At 45.5% G+C, this 12,663-nt stretch overlaps 2 long non-coding RNA genes across 2 annotated transcripts in view; one reads left to right on the top strand and one right to left on the bottom strand.

The window, feature by feature from the left end:
* Nucleotides 1-64: 64 nt before the first annotated feature.
* Nucleotides 65-3,441, top strand: LOC122420230. Its single transcript, XR_006263235.1, has 3 exons — nt 65-371; nt 620-717; nt 3,391-3,441. It is a non-coding gene; the product is annotated as an uncharacterized LOC122420230 (long non-coding RNA).
* LOC122420227 overlaps nt 2,804-12,663 on the bottom strand; it is a 30,833-nt gene continuing 20,973 nt past the window's right edge. Inside the window, exons 2-3 of the long non-coding RNA XR_006263232.1 lie at nt 3,920-4,072; nt 2,804-3,469 (exon numbers count right to left, since the gene is read on the bottom strand). This is a non-coding gene — a long non-coding RNA (uncharacterized LOC122420227). The remainder of the gene's footprint in view (nt 3,470-3,919; nt 4,073-12,663) is intronic.

Here is a 12,663-nt window from a genome sequence, read left to right as displayed (position 1 = left end):
CTGATGAATAAAACGTGTAAATTAAAGGCAAGGCAAGCAAATAGCGTCTTAGTTTGGAAGGAGGAAGGAAGGGGAGGGGAGGGAGAAAACACCAGCTAAAAATGGTCCATTCTTCTTTTAGTAGTTCATGGCCGTATCAGATAGTGCGTTGTGCTACCTGGAGATCGCCCACCCAGGTGTGTGAGCCTGGGGCACGGTTTTCTCAGACAATCCCAGTGGGAGGCAGTTAGGAAGAAAGTCAGAGCTTTTCATCCTGCTAGGAGACAAAACGGATTGTGGGAGTGTCGCCGCCAAGCTGACCACAGGGTCCTCTTCTATTCCAGCTCACCGAGTGATCGCCTGTGCCTGAAAGAAGGCCTTAGAAACTGAAGGTGGGCGCAGAACGTTTGCAAATCAATGTTCTGAGTCACTTGGAACTGAATTCCTTTCACCTGTCGGCTCTTCGGCGTGTTGTTCAGTCGCTCGGTTGTGTCCAACTTTTTGCGACCCCATGGACCGCAGCACCAGGCTTCCCTGTCCATCACCGTTTCCCAGAGTTTGCTCAAACTCATGTCCATCGAGTCGGTGATGCCATCCAACCATCTCATCCTCTGTCCTCCCCTTCTCCTCCTGCCCTCAGTCTTTCCCAGCATCAGGGTCTTTTCCAATGAGTCGGCTCTTCGCATCAGGTGGCCAAAGGATTGGAGCTCTATGGTACTTGGAACAATCTCAAGGCAGGTGAGTGAGATCTCATTAGATTTTCACAAAATGGAAAATGTGTTTTTCTCTGGTAAATAGCAATGAAGATAGTGGGCGTTCTTGTCTCCTCCTTGATTTAAATTTAGACTCTAGTGTTGTTTGTCTTACAGCCTCTGATATTTGCTCATTGAGATCCTGAATTGGGGGTTATCTATCAGTATTTTAAAGAACTATCACTTCCTATTTGGTTATGTGTTAAAATAAATAAATATTAAATTGTGTCAAGCATATCTGGGAAAGATCATGTTTTGTTTTTTTTCCTTAGCTGTGTTAAGATGATAAATTTCATTCATGATTTCCTAATTTTGGCCATCTTTACATTCCTAGGATAAACCCCACTTGGTCAAGATCTTTTATTTTTTTTTTTTTTAATTTTTGGCTGCTCCACGTGACATGTGAGATCTTAGTTCCTCAGGCAAGGATCAAACCCGCAGGTTTTTGGCCACTCCATGAAGCCTATGAAGGTTTTTTAATATACTGATACATATCATACAATTTTTAAGCACTCCCTCCTGAAACACAGTACTGTGGTCAAAAATGTGATGCTAATCTGATTTCCTTTCCCTTCTAAATTAACTCAATCTGTTGCTCGGATGTGCAAATATTTTCCCCTAAAAACACAAATGAGTAGTTTTCCTAGACTGTGTATTACTGACGAGTCTTCTTGGCCAATTTCCTACTTACATACTTGGCCCTTCAATTTCAAATTCTTCCTTTCAGGAAAGTTTATTAGATGATGGTTTTTATTACTTGTTTTGTTCCCTGGCTTGGGTTTTCTCCCTCAGCTATTTCTATTGTGGTATTTTGGGTCTTCTCTGTGTCTCACTCATTTCTGTAACTTTTCATCTCCATTCAAACCAGATTTTTTTTCTTCTTTCCATCATCAATTTCACTTGCTCTGTTTTCCATGAGTGTGTTCATTCCCTGTTTCCTACAGTCTAGCTGGCATTTTGTAAATGCCTCCTTTTTTCAAGTTTCTAATCCTTTTTTGACCCTTGTCAGCTCCTCTTTACATGTCATCTTTTCCCTCACTTATCTCCTTTCTGAGGTTTCCTAACTTTAGATAGACGTTGGTTTGTTTGGTTTTCTTTCTTTTTTCTTTTTTTTTTTTTTTTTTGGCTGTATGCAGCCTGTGGGATCTTAGTTCCCCGACCAGGGATTGAACCTGTGCCCCCTGCATTTGAATTGCAGAGCCCTATCCCCTGGACCACCAGAGAAGTTCCTGTTTGTTGTTTGTTCATAACTGCTTATGTTTTATTACTGTGATTTAGAATAAGAAATATATGTTTGGTTGAGCCCATCTGGTTGTATTCTAGGGTTTCCTGGGATTCACTTAGTTTTACCAAGAATATTGTCTGTAGGTATTTTTCTTTGCTGTATTTGCTGGGTGGGCTCTTTCGTGGGGAGAGCGGGGGTGTTTGGTTTGTGTTTGGTTTTAAATAAAGGAATTAGGTATATTCTAAAACAAGTCATCCTTTTAAACTTTTTTTTTAATTTTTAAAATTATCGAAATATGGTTGATTGATAATGTTGTATGAATTTTTGTGTACAGCAAAATGATTGAGTTATACATTCCTTTTCATATTATTGTCCGTCATGGTTTATCACGGGATATCAAATGTGGTCCCCTGTGCTGTACATAGGACCTTATTGTTTATCCATTCTGTACATAATAGCTGACATTTACTCACCCCAAACTCCCATCCATCCCACCCCTTGGCAACCACCAAGCCTGTCCTCTCTGTCTGTGAGTCTGTTTGCATTTCACAGATACGTTCATTTGTGTCATATTTTAGATTCCACATACATGTGATATCATATAACATTTGTCTGACTTACCTCACTGATATCATATAACATTTGTCTGACTTACCTCACTGAGTATAATAATCTCTAAGGGGACTTCCCTGGTGAGAGACTCGCTGTCAATGCAAGGGGGATAAGGTTCAATCCCTGGTCAGGGAATTTGATCCCACATGCCACAACTAAGACCTGGATCAGCTATGACAATATAAAAAACATATATATTTTTAAAATAATAAGCTCTAGGTCCATCCATGTTGTTGCAAGTGTCATTTTTAAAAACTCACTCTTAACCTCTCTCTAAATGTATTTGTTATTCCTCGAAAATGTATCCATGATTTCCATTCATTCGTTGAATTGTTTATTCATCAAATACCCATGCACCTGCCACATGCATAGGCATTCATATAGCTACGTATGATTTGATCGACAGGCATTCATATAGACACGTATGATTTGATCGACAAGTCTGCATCAGATGCTATCAAGACCGAGCAAGGCGCTGGGAACATAGAGCAGATGCTGCCTATACATTGCAGAGCAAAACAGTTACTCATGTTTTCTCATCAAATCAAAGGCCCGGGAAGAGGAGTGTAAACAGTTGGCACGTGGTTCTGCTCTTTCTAGAGCTTTTCTCACAGTGCATTTTGAACATCTGGGTGTTGAGTCAGCCAGTTATATCAGATTATATGGCTCCCTCCAAAAGTCCATCCCATTTGTATCCACCCCCGTCTTCCGTTGCAAGATCTGGAACAAGAAAATCTACTGAACCAGGAAACTGTTTAATTAATCCACTGTTAACTGGGGGGAATAAGGCTTTGCGTTGTGCTCTGAACCAGGGTTTCTCAGCTTCCAGGTGGCTCAGTGGTGAAGAATCCGCCTGCCAATGCAGGAGACGTGGGTTCGATCCCTGGATCGGGAAGATCCCCTGGAGGAGGAAATGGCAACACACTCCAGTATTTCGGCCTGGAGAATCCCATGGACCGAGAACCCTGGTGGGCTACAGTCCATGGGGTCACAAAGAGTCGGACACAACTTACAACTCACCACCAACAACAAAATCTCCTTACGCTGCCTCACCTGTTCCCTCCCACGGAAACCATGGTAAGGACTCTTCCCCTTCATCTTGCCTCACCTGTTCTCTCCCACGGAATCCACAGTAAGGACTCCTACCCCTCATCTTGTCCTCACTCCTCTCTGCCTCCTGGCCAAGCTGGTACTGCCCCAGGGCGTGGTAGGCTCCCTCCCCTTGGGATCTGGGAATATAACCCTGCTGTTTTCACTGCTGGCATTTCTGACACCAAACGTGTTGTTTTTCCCCACAGTTCTCCAATCCTCCAGACCCCTAATGAGTGCCCCCAGCCAGCCAACATCTTACCATCATTAACATACAGAAAGGCATTCTCGGGATTCTGGAGATTCCAGGGTTTTCTGAGCTGTCTTGGATGAAGACCAAATATTGAAACAAATGATGCTCTTCTCACTCCCGTCACTCAGGAAATGACAAGGGTTTCAGAAACTCTTTCAGGAACTGGGGACAAAGACACATATTTCTTACTGTATAATAAACATACTATAATAATAAACTATGTTTTCAATGGCAGTGGTCCCCTGGTCTGGTGGCTTCACCATACCTGGATAATAGCAAGGCCTATATTTTAAAACAAGGAGGTAGGATTTCCCTGGTGGAGCAGTGGATAGGAATCCACTTGCCAATGCAGGGGACACAGGTCTGCTTCTTGGTCTGGGAAGATCCCACATGCCTAGACCCCATGCTCCCCAACAAGAGAAGCACCACAATGGGAAGCCCGCAAATCGCAGTGAAGAGTAGCCCCACTTGCTGCAACTACAGAAAGCCCATGCAAAGCAGCGAAGACTCAGCACAGCCAAAAATAAATTAATTGAAGGAAGTTGCTAAGAGAGTAGATATTTAAAAAAAAAAAAAAAAAAAAACAGGGAACAAAATTATCCTCAGTTGAAAAACCATTGTTCTAAATGTACCTGCCAAAGTCATTTACTTATTTTAAACACAGAATAACTTTGCAGGGAAGAATGACTTTATATATGTTCCAAATTCTAAGACAATCTATGCACTCTTCCATCCTGGTACCTGTTAGAGTCATCTATTTATTTTATGCACAAGATAGCTTAGCAGGGAGGTGTGACTTTATATTTGTTTGAAATTCTAAGATAATCTATGCAGTCTTCTATACCAGTTAAGACACAACTACATCAGCAGGGTCACATAACAGTCAGTCGTTCATTATCACAAAAGCTTGTTTAGCAAACTTACCTCCGTTTCAAAAACATGGTTCGCAGCTTTATATCAGCAGAGTTTTTCACCACAAACATACAAGCATAGCCGCCTGTTACTAACAGTCATCATTTCATGTTTACAATCCTCATAACTATTAAAAAAAATTTTGAAGATGTTGTAAAAGTGTTATCTTTTATGATGGCGGTTTATGGAAGAAATGTGTTTGGACTCTAATTTTAAGACACTGAGTGTGTAAATATTTGCTAACTTTTTTCTTTGCTGTCTATGCAAGTGACTGTCCCAGTGCTCATGTGGGTCAGCCATTTCTGTACTTAGAGATTGTCTGCTAAATGGGGGAAGAATCTGAAAAAGAATGGATGTGTTACTCTGGGTGTGACCCTGAAGGTGTTTCTGGGGGAGATGAACATTTGAACCAGTAGCCTGAGAAAAGCAGATTGCCCTCTGTGGGGTGGGCCTCATCCAATCAGGTGAGGACCTGACTAGACCAAGGCTAAGTAAGAAAGAATTCCTTCTGCCTGACTGCCTTTGAGCCAGGACATTAGTGTTTCTTTCCCTGCCCTTGGACTCAGATTAAAATATTGGCTCTTCCTGGGTCTTGAGCCTGCCAGCCTTTGAACAGCCTCTGGGGGCTTCCCTGTTGCCTCAGATGATAAAGAATCTGTGTGCAGTGCCAGAGACCCAGGTTCAGTCCCTGGATTGGGAAGATCCCCTGGAGAAGGGAGCAGTTACTCATTCCAGTATTCTTGCCTGGGAAGTCCCATGGACAGAGGAGCCTGGCCGGATACTGTCCATGGGGTCACAAAGAGTCTGACGCGACTACGTGACTAACACTTTGACTTCACAGCATCAGTCCTCGAAGGCGTCCAGCTTGCTGAAGGCAGGTCTAGGGACTCATCAGTCTCCATAACTGCATGAGTCAATTCCTTACAATAAAATCACTCTACAGATGTAGATATACACACAAATAACCATGCTTATGGGGCTTCCCTGGTGGCCCAGCAGTAAAGAATCTGCCTGCAACGCAGGAGAGGTGGGTTTGATCCCTGGTTTGGGAACCCCTGGAGAAGAAAATGGCAACCCTCTCCAGTATTCTTGCCTGGGAAATCCCAAGGACAGAGGAGCCTGGAGGGCTACAGTCCATGGGGTCGCAAGAGAGCGGACACGACTGAGCAACTAAACAACAAACCATGTTATGGTCATCCTGTGAGCTATGTCCACCAGATGAGCAACCTTTTATGCCTAAGAGCACAAACTCCCAAATGAGTTCGTCTGCTCCCAGAACACCTCTAGCCCAGACACCCTGGCTGTGTTCACTGGCTCCCCAGGAGATCCACAGATGAACCCTTGTTCCTTTTAAAGTGTGGATCTGCATGCCTCCATAACAACAGTTTAACAACCCTAAGAACAATGCCTTTCTTCTAACCTTTTTCCTGTGTTCCAGGCATTCTTCCAAACCTTTCAGAGGCTGAGTTCTGACCTCTGAACGGGAACTATGACTCTATCACTCCCAGTCTGGAATGTAGAGTGTCTGAGTCCACACCCACGAGGAAAACCTCTCCGAGATCATAGCGATCCATTTCTCAAGGGCATATTGACCGGGCCCAGGAGTTTACGATAGTATAAATGAGTAAGTCAACCCGTTCTGTTTCTTGGACGCTGATGAGAGATAAGAGGCTCCTGGGTCAGAGACAAAAAGATGTATCGCTCACATCACGGCAGGCACACCATGTTCACGTCCGTTCTTCTTGTCCCCAAATCCCATCTGGGCGACACAGAGGGGCCCACCTGGATTCCGCACACACAGTCGCCTGTGTCATGGCTGAAGGACATTGAGCTCACGGGACTCCACCTCTGTTCAAGCAACCCTGCTCTTTGTTTGAGAAGGAGACGTTCCCTCATCCTCTGAGGTTGCTTGAGGCAAATGCCAGTCTAAGAAATGGCCAGGTGAAGAGAGGCAAACCCTTGGACTCCTGACACACCCAAAAACGACATGCGGGGATGTTCAGGTTCACAACAGATTGCTCTTGGGGGAGCGGTGGGACAACACTGCCTTCCTTGTGTGTGTGTGTGTGTGTGTGTGTGTGTGTACATGCATGCTCAGTCGTGTTGTTGCAGAAACCAAACACCACACTCGATGAGCTGGAGAACTCAGGTTTATTACACCGGTGGACCCAGAGGATTTAACACTCCAAGCTCCGAGCCCCGAACAAAGGGATTACAGAGTATTTATAGACAGACTGTAGTGGGCAACACTAGCTGTTAATAGGCTGGTTTAAACTAAGGGGTTTCGTGCACGGGAACAGCGGTCAAGATGGGGAGGGTGATGTTTGACCTGGACAGGCATGATGAAGCAGGTTTGCAGGGACTGGACAATTGCAAAGAGCAGGACAAGGGTGAGTGAGATAAACTCCAGCTCCTAGTGTTGCAAGCCCCCACTTTCTGAGACTACGTGACCTACGTGATCTAGACTTTGCAAAGGGCAAGCTGAGTTGCAGAGGCAGAAGGAGAAGGAGGTCATGTAAAATTTTAACTTCTCAGTGTCTCTTTGCAATCCCGTGGACTCTAGTCCACCAGGCTCCTCTGTCCATGAGACTCTCCAGGCAAGAATACTGGAGTGAGCTGTCATTTCCTCCTCCAGGGGATCTTCCCGAGCCGGGGGTTGAACCCGCGTCTCCTGCGTCTCCCTGCTTCGACAGGCGGGTTCTTTACGAGTGTGCCACCTGAGAAGATTATTTTCTCTTTCCTCGTTGCATCATGTCTTTGCTGATTGTCCTGGGCTCTGCCTATGTGCTCCTTTGTGCAGCCTCCCCTTGTAGAAAAGGAGCCCCAGGAGAACAGGGGCTTCGTTTCCTTCGTGGTTTTATCTGCAGAGCCCGTCACAGGGCACAACGGACTCTATAAATATGGCAGAGTAAAAGAATCTCCTGTCAGCTCTCCATCCCCTGCGCCCATCCACCGGCATCCTTCCCAAAGACCCCAAAGCCTTTCCCCCACGTCTGCTCTGACGCCTCACCTGGCTTCCAGGCTTCAGCGTCACCACTGACTTTTCTCCACCCTAAGACTCTCAGAGCACAGAGATCCGATGATTTCATTTCCAGTTTTAAAAGCATCTAATCACTTCCCCTTCCTCTCTGAACAAAAGCCAGAGTCTTCATCATGTTCTAAAAAGGCCTCGGGTCATCTGGCTCCTGCCAGCCCGGGATACTTCATTTCCTGCATCCTGGTCCATTGTCCCGCCAATCCATGGCCCTAGCCTTGGGGCTGTTTTTCGTATACTCAGGTCACATCCCTTTTAATTTGGGTTGTGGTTGTTTAGTCACACAGTCAGGTCCAGCTCGTTGTGACCCCATGGACTGTAGCCCACCAGGCTCCTCGGTCCATGGGATTCTCCAGGCAAGAGTACCGGAGTGGGTTGCCATTTCCTCCTCCAGGGAATCTTCCCAGCGCAGGGGTTGATCCCACATCTCCTGCGTCTCCTGCGTTGGCGGGCGTGTTCTTTACCACTGAACCACCTTGGAAGTCCTCTTATGTAGGGTCCTCATGCTGATTCTCCCCTGTGTTTTAAATGCCCAGACTCCCTTAGGATCTGTAGGGGCGCTGACTCCTCCTCCCCCTTCAGTTCTCAGCTCAGATTCACTGTCTCAGACAAGGCTGATGCCTAACCTGCTCAGCTTAAGGAAGGATTTCCCCCAGCCCCCAGTTCCCCAGACCCCCATGTATCCTTGTCTTTGCTTATGTATTGTCTGTCTGTTTCCTTGGAATGTAGCCCTTGATGGACTGTGCCTTTTTTTTTTTTTGTCCTTCTAGTTTTATTGAGATATAATTAACACACAGCACTGTGTAAGTTCAAGGTGAACAGTATCATGATCTGACTTCTATATGCCGTGAAGTGATTGTCGCAATAAGCTTAGTGAACATCCACCATCTCCCATAAATACACAACTAATTAAAGAAATAGAAAATAATTTTTCCCCTTTAGTGAGAACCCTTAAGATTTACTCTCTTAACAACTTTCTTTTTATTTATTTATTTACTTTTTTGGGCTGTGATGGGTCTTAGACATTGCCGTTTTTATGTTCTCTCTTTATTTGAAAGTGAAAGTCACTCAGTCGTGTCCAACTGTTTGCAAACCCATGGATTATCCAGTCCATGGAATTCTCCAGGCCAGAATACTGGAGTTGGCAGCCGTGCCCTTCTCCAGGGGATCTTCCCAACCCAGGGATTGAACCCAGGTCTCCCGCATTGCAGGCAGATTCTCTCCCAGCTGAGCCACAGGGAAGCCCAAGTTAATATCCACCATCTCCTATAAACACAAAATTAAAGAAATAGAAAATATTATTTTTTCCCTTTAGAGAGGACCCTTGGGATTTACTCTTAACAACTTTCTTTTTTATTTGTTTACTTTTTTTTTGGCTGTGATGGGTCTTAGTTTTGGCGCTTGATATCTTCATTGTGTGAGGTGGAATCTTTCCTTGCGACACACAGACTCTCTAGCTGGGGCTCACGGGCCCAGTAATTGCAGTGCCTGGCCTCAGTGGCCTCACGGCCCGTGGGATCTCAGTCCTCCGACCAGGGATGGAACCGGAGCCCCTTGCATTGCAAGGTAGATTCTTAACCACTGGACCACCAGGGAAGTGCCTCCTAACGACTGACACCTATAATAAACAGCAGGGTTGGTTATCTCTATCATGTTGTACATGACACCCCACTACTTACTTGGAAATGGAAATTTGTGCCTTTTGAGGCTCTTCACCCCGCCCCCACCTCTGGTGACCACAAACCTGATCGCTTTTCCTCTGGGTTTGTTTTTGAAGTATAATCGACCTACAACGCTATGTTAGTTCCTGTTACTCAACATAGTGATTCAGTATTTCTATACATTTCAAAATGATCACAGTCTAAGTCACAATATGTTACCGTACAAAGATATCACATAGTTACCAGCTATATTCCCCACACCATACATTCCATAGCCATGATTCATGTCTTTCTGGCCAAGCCACGCAGTATATGAGATCTTAGTTCCCCGACCAAGGATCAGACCCTTGCCCCCTGCAGTGGAAGCTCAGAGTCTTAACCACTGGACCACCATGTAATTCAAAGACGGTTGCTGTTGTGCAGTTGCTAAGTCATGTCCAACTTTTGTGACCCCATGGACTACAGAACGCCAGGCTTCCCTGTCCTTCAGGATCTCCTTGAGTTTGCTCAAACTCATGTCCATTGACTTGGTGATGCCATCCAACCATCTCATCCTCTGTCATCCCCTTCTCCTCCTGCCCTCAATCTTTCCCAGCATCGGGGTCTTTTCCAGTGAGTCACTTCTTTGCATCAGATGGCCAAAGTATTGGAACTTCAGCTTCAGCATCAGTCCTTCTAGTGAATATTCAGGACTGATCTTTAGGATGGACTTGTTGGATCTCCTTGCAGTCCATGGGACTCTCCAGAGTCTTCTCCAACACCACAGTTCAAAAGCATCAATTCTTCAGTGCTCAGCTTTCTTTATGGTCCAACTCTCACATACACATGTGACCATAGCTTTGATATTATGGACCTTTCATCAGCAAAGTGATGTCTCTGCCTTTTAATGTGCTATCTAGGTTGGTCATAGTTCTTCTTCCAAGGAGCAAACATCTTTTAATTTCATAGTTGCCATCACTGTCTGCAGTGATTTGGGAGCCCAAGTAAATAAAATCTGCACTGTTTCCATTTTTTCCCAATCTATTTCCACTTTTTCTCCATCTGTTCATACCTCTTAATCGCCCCCATCTATTTCTTTCCCACTCTAGCCCTTTTCCTCTGGCAACCACTTATTGGTTCTCTGTATCTGTAACTCTGTTTCTGTTTTTGTTATTTGTTCATTTGTTGTCTTTCTTTTTAGATTCCACATATATGTGAAATTATACAGCATTCGTCTTTCCCTGTCTGACTTATTTCACTTGGTGCAATACTCTTGAGGTCCATCCATATGGTCACAAATGGCATTATTTCATTCCTTTTTACGGCCGAGCAATATTCCATGGTATGTAGGACCGTGTCTGTCCGATCCCCTGTACCTATGACCCTTATGCACAGTCAACAAATCACTGCTGGAGGAAAGAATTGTTATCATCTTTATCAGTGCTTTGCCTCAGTCATGTCTGACTCTTTGCAACCCCATGAACTGTAGCCCGCCAGGCTCCTCTGTCCAGGGGATTCTTCAGGCAAGAATACTGGAGTGAGTTGCCATTTCCTCCTCTAGGGGATCTTCCCGACCCAGGGATCGAACCCGCATTCTCTTAGGTCTCCTGCATTGGCAGGTGGGTTCTTTACCACTAAATGCATTTTTCCATCACAGCCCGCTAGAGGGAGATCTCAGCATGCGAGAGCCCCACACAGGTCTCAGATTTGCATAGAAAACTTGGCAAGATCCTGTAAATTTCTGTCCTGAAACTGCCTGCCCCAGACTCCCACCCAGGCATAGACTGAGAGCGACCCCAGGGTGAGAGCCCCCCAGGCCGGCACGGACTCTCACTCTCCAGTTCATCTGGGAGATGATGCATCATTCTGGAAACCTCCAAGGATCCTCATCCCAGGAGAGGAACTGGGCCTGGAGGCAGCCCTGCAGCAGCTCCTGGCCCGCCGGGGTGGACACAGCCTGGCTTGGACGCCAGATCCCAGTGAGAGATGCCGGAGGACCCAAGTCTGGAGATAAGGACCCTTGGCTTCAAGCTCTAGGCTTCCTTCCTGCTGCCTGTTTGGCAGGTCAGCAATCACTGTTTGTTATCACTGACTCGATCTTTGCAGTGAGGCCCATGTTTCCTCCCCGGGGACAAGCTCGCTAAGTCTCCTTCCAGAATCCAGGTTACACGGGGCATCCGCCTTCATTCCCAGTCGTGAGGCTCCCTGCTGTGTGGTGTGCAAAGTCATGTCCGATTCTCCGTGACCCCATGGACCCCAGGCTCCATCCAAGGGATGCTCCAGGAAAGAATACTGGAGTAGGTAGTCATTTCCTCCTCCAGGGCATCTTCCCAACCCAGGGATCGAGCCTGCATCTCCTTCATCTCCTGCATTACAGGTGGATTATTTACCACTGAGCCACCTGGGAAGCCCAAGGCTCCCTGCTAACCAGATGAAATGATATACCCAGCTTCTGACTCAGTAATAATTTACATGGTAGGCTGCAAAGGAAAAAAGGACAAAATGGTGGCCATATCAGAAAAAAAGGTTGCAAATTGGTACCAACATCTAGTTATAAAATAAGTCAGTCCCATAAAATATTGCATCTGTGTAAGGAGGTATGGGGCTTCCCTGGGGGCTCCGCAATAAAGAAGCCGCCTGCCAATGCAGGAGATTGCTGGTTTGAGCCCTGGGTGGAAAAGATCCCCTGGGGAAGGAAATGGCAACCCACTCCAGCATTCTTGCCTGGGAAATCCCATGAACACAGGGGTCTGGTGGACTGCGGTCCACGGGGTCGCAAAGAGTCAGACACAACTTAACGACTGAACAACAACAAAAAGTGATCCACAGTAACCATAGTCAATGATACCATATTGTATATTTGAAAGTTGCTAACAGGGTAGATCTTAAAAGTTCTCATCACAAGCAAGAAAGAACAAAACTGTAAGGAGTTCACTGATAGTCCAACAATTTGGACTCGGCGCTTTCACAGCAGTGGCCTGGGTTCAGTCCTAGCTGGGGAGCTAAGATTCCCCCAAGGCACCCAATGTGGCCAAAAATAGATAACTTTTTAAAAATAAATTAAAAAAAAAATTGTAACCATATGGTGATGGATGTTGACTCGATTTATTATAGTGATCATTTTGCAATATATACAACCATGAAATCATTACATCATACTCCTGAAA

Source organism: Cervus canadensis, chromosome 18 (assembly GCF_019320065.1).
Source record: "Cervus canadensis isolate Bull #8, Minnesota chromosome 18, ASM1932006v1, whole genome shotgun sequence".
Lineage (NCBI taxonomy): Eukaryota > Metazoa > Chordata > Mammalia > Artiodactyla > Cervidae > Cervus > Cervus canadensis.
This window is presented reverse-complemented; position numbering and strand designations above follow the sequence as displayed.